Here is a 4,918-nt window from a genome sequence, read left to right as displayed (position 1 = left end):
TGGAGGGGAGCTATGAGGGGAAAAAAGAGGAACAACTGTAATAATCTGAACAATAAAGATTTAATAAAAAAAAAAGTACTTAAAAAAAATTGACCTGTCATTGATATACAGTAGACTCAGGTATTTGAAATACACACTTGGATAGGGTTTGATATGGTTTAAGCATATAACCATGACACCATCACTATATTTAAGACAGTTAATATATTGACCACCCCAGAAGTGTCCTTTGTAATCTGTCCCCTCGGCCCCCCCTTCTTCAGGAAACCACTGATCTGCTTCCTGTCACTGCCTATTAGTTTGTATTTTCTAGAATGTTCAAAAAATGGAATCCCACAATATCTAATTTCTTTTTACTTGGCTTCTTTCACACATAAAATTCAAACATGTTTTTGTGTGTATTCATATTTCATGCCCTTTTATTTTATATACCACAGTTTGCTTATTTACTTACTTCTTGATGAACATTTGGATTTTTTTCTTCTTTTTGGCTATTACACATAAAGCTGCTATGAATATTCATGTACAGTTCTTTGTGTGAACATGTGTTTTCATTTTTCTTGGGTAAGTGCCTAGGAGTGGAATGGCCGTCACTCTTAAAATTCAATAATAAGGAAACAAACAACACAATGAAAAAAAATAAGACAAATGATTTGTTCAGACACTTCAACAAGAAGATGTAGGGATAGCAAATAAGCACATGAGAGGATGTACACCATCATTTATCACCAGGGAAATGTAAATTAAAACCACAGTGAGACAATACTATACACCTATTAGAGTTGCTAAAATAAAAAAATATATTTTTTTTCAGAGCAAGCAAAAATGTAAAGAAATTAGAACTCTGGTGAGAATGTAAAGTGGTACAACCTCTTTTGAAAACAGTTTGGCAGTTTCTTAAAATGTTAAAAGTGTATTTACCATATAATCTTGTTTTTTGAATTCATTTTCTTCTTGTGAATCCTTAAAATGGACCTTAATTTGTTTCTTTACAGTTTATTTCCCCCCTTTTATAATCAGAAACAGAAGAAAGGTAAAAGTCACTTCTCTCCCACTTTTGGGGTATGCTTTTCAACTCAAATGGAGGTATTTCTTTTCATTTAGGTCACCTTCCTTTCAAATGTTCTTTCATTTGTATGCAATTTTGTCCAAAGTCTATTTACTATGGAAAACTAAAACAAAACAAAAACAAAAACAAAAACAAAAAACCTTCCCCAAAACAAAGAAACATTACCTAGAAGTATCAGAGCATCTCAAGCATCACACAGTCTATTTAAACCTCAGTTTCACAGGTACTGGTTATGCAAAAATGGGCAAGTTACTCCACCCCTTGGCCTGTCTCTGAGTAGTATTTGGAAACAATAGCATCTCCCTCATGTGAATTTTGTGATTATTAGATGAATTGATCTATGTAAATCATCAGTACTTAGAGCATTGCCTAATCCACAATAAGTATGATTGTATGTGTATTACCTTAAAGAAAGGGCTCTCACAGACACACAGATTCTTTAACTATACTGTCAGTCTTTTAGCCAAGGTGTATATTTCTCAGAACATGTATTCTAAAACAACTTCAGCAGAACATTTTGTCTTGAGGAAAACATGAGTTATTTTTCCTTAGGTGGCAGTAAGAGTGGCCCAGCGGGTGGTGACAGTGGGTGATAGTAAGGGGAGTGCTTGCATGGTTTGGCTTCTTATGCCACATCATTGCAGACCAGAGAAATCAGGCCATGGTCTCTACAATGAGTGCCATTTGGGCTCAAGTCCTGGTTTTGTCACTGTGATTTGGACTAATGAGAGACCTCATTGAGTCTTCACTTCTTCATCTATGAAGTGAAGGTGTGAGGATTAGGTGAATTAACACATGCAAAGTCTCAGCGTACAGGGCTGTTCTGATTAGTGATCTGTTCTAATTAGTACTATGTTGAGTGACCTTTAATACTGGAGACTCATCAGTAAATGGAGTGTGTTGAACTAAATGGTAACTGAGTGGTTGATCCCGACTAGTTCTAAGAGAGAGGAAATGATCACCAGAAAACGCCAACTCAGTATTGTAACTAGAGAGATGGAGGAGGTCCAAACTAGTTATGTTGCTGTTAATCCTCACCAGAGGATATTTTTTCCATTGATTTTTAGAGAGAGTGGAAGGCAGGGGGAGAGACAGAGAGAGAGAGAAACATCAATGTGAGAGAGACACATCAGTTGGTTGCCTCCCACACACACCCCTACCGGGGCCACCCCAACCAGGGCCACCCCAACCAGGGCAAGGGAATGTACCTGCACCAAGGTACATTCCCTCGACTGGAATCGAACCGGGACCCTTCAGTCCTTGGGGCGAAGCTCTATCCACTGAGCCAAACCAGTCAGGGCCCAAACTAGTTATGAAGGCCTCTCACGGGGACCCCATGTAAATAACAGACTCTGGTTTGCACAGAAGGGTAGAAGGTACCTCAGACCCCAAGTCAGACCTCCTTGTCAGAAAGAAACAGGTCCCAAGTTCACAACCTGCCTTTGATAATTCAGATGATATACACCAGCTTCTGTGCCATCTTTCTGCTATTTTCAATCCATCTAATTATTTAGTAAATATTGATGGAGAATTGGCAGAGTTCTAGGTTATTTGAGAAAAAGGAATTTAATCTAAAACCAGTGGAAAAAGAATTGAAATCTAATGGTAATATGGGAGTAGTGGGGACCATCTGAAGACAGATGAGCTGTGTGTGAGAGAGGGATGATTTCTCCCTAAGAGGCTCAGAGAAACCTGCATGGAGAAGGTGACCTTTATGTTTGGGGCACACGGGAATGGAGAGAACGGGAGCTCTAGCTTTAGGGGGCCACTTGAATATATAAAAGTTGCTTATAAGTGGTAAGTTTGGCTGGAAAGAAAGGATGTAAACATGAAGGCACAGAAAGACATATGAAAGAAAGTCATTGCTATAAAATTTTTATTTTTTGGTAAATCTAAGAAAGGGTAGTTAGGTGTTCATTGTATCATTCGTTAACTTTTTTTGAAGGTCTGATTTCATTTCTCCCTCATTTTAACTTTAGCGTAAGAAATACTTTTGTCAACTTCAGTTTGAGGAGCTCTGTCTCCAGGAAATAAGCCTGAGAAAATCCCTCTTCAGTGTGTAATTAAAGGGGTCCCAGGAAACAAAAACTGCCTTTTCTTCTATTCCAAATAAAACTAATTTTTATGCCTGTCATTTCACAATCTCCTCTTTTTATTATTATTACTATTATTATTTTAATCCTCACCAGGGATATTTTTTCCATTGATTTTTTAGAGAGAGTGGAAGGGAGAGGGAGAGACAGAAACACATTGATTGGTTACCTCCTGCTGGCTTAGGTCCACAATATCCTCTTTATTAATATCTCTTAGCTGTGCTGTCTGTCACTGAAGGTTCATCCTGGAATGCAGCATCTTGTGTACTTATTACATTATGTTTATGTAAAATACATTTATGAATATTAATGATTCTATCTGGATTTCAATTTTTTTCACTTTTCTTTCCTCACTCTTATGCATAGACACCAGACCCCACAGGCACACACACTCATGTAGAGTAATGCTTCTTACCTAAAATCTCCAATCTTCTTTCAAGAACATCTTAATTAATGTTCACAGGAACCTTGGGACTCATTCAGCATCAGAAAAGTCTGTTAAGTAGTGAATTCAGAGGCTTCTCTTCTATCCTTACGTGGAAAAAGACAAACTCAAGAGTAGTACTTTCTTGACTCCTCCATGCTGATTCACAGTGCTTCGTCATATTTACCAATTCCCTAACCCCAGGACTAGTGTGAGAATTATCAGAGGGAATAGAGTTGGATATGGCTGTGGAAAAGTTCTCCTGATGGTGAGCTTGTTTCAGTGGGAGTAATTAAGATGTTACGCAGGCACATATGCTTGGGAACACACATTTTTTTTTCTAGCAGCAACAAACTCTACTCAGGCTCCCCTGAACTTTTCAATTGGACCTCAACTTTTGGACCTCCATGTTTGCCTCTGCATTGTCCAATTTTAGTAAAAACTCTGCTAAGTTGGTTCAGCCAGAACCCTCACCTTCCATATCTAACCAGATTCCTCATCCTCCACCATTCCCAAGAGATATCTGATCACCCTGGCCTATCTTCAGCAGGAATCCTGTTAGGTCAGTTCAGTCAGAATCATCCCTGATGTTTCCTTTTAGTAATATTCTTCTTGGGAAACAAAGGTCTATTCTTAGGGATTCTGAACAAGTTCCTTAGGCAGTTTCACCCATGTGGGTGATTTCTGAAGTGTGACACACAAGTCCTGGAAGGAGCCCTGGGACCTGAGGGGGGTGTGTAGGCCAGAGTGAAGAAGCTCCCTCTCAACGGCTGATGCACAACGTGGGCGATGGAGTTCTCATGGGGTGCACATGTAGCCAGGAAATCCACCCTGGATCCATCAGCAAATCCCACTTGCTCAACCTTCACAGTGTTTAAAAATCCTCACCACTTCCATCATTACTACCTAAGTCATGTCTTCATTACTTCTTTCATGGAACTATTTCGGTAGCCTCTTAATTGGTCTTTTTGTTTTTGTCTATACCTCTCTTCAGTATATTTATAACAGCAAGCCCTGAATTTCTGTGAAAACATGCACCATTAATTCTGCTCTTTGAAGCCCTCTAAATATACACCCCATCTTACTTAATGTGAAAGTCAAAATCCTTACAATGATCAAAAAGGTCCTAATGACCTTGTCCCGTGGCCCCATTATCTCTTTGCAACAACTACCTCTCTTCTCCTTGCTTCTTCTCTTCTAGTTATAAAGCCTCTCTGACTGTCTCTTGGACACTCTGGGTACATCCCCAGCTCAAGGCTTCTGCATGTCTGATTTGTGGACTGAGATTTATACCAGGACATGAACTTTTTTTTTTTTTTTTTAGTTTCAAAA

This window comes from Myotis brandtii, unplaced genomic scaffold (genome assembly GCF_000412655.1).
Source record: "Myotis brandtii unplaced genomic scaffold, ASM41265v1 scaffold1341, whole genome shotgun sequence".
NCBI lineage: Eukaryota > Metazoa > Chordata > Mammalia > Chiroptera > Vespertilionidae > Myotis > Myotis brandtii.
This window is presented reverse-complemented; position numbering follows the sequence as displayed.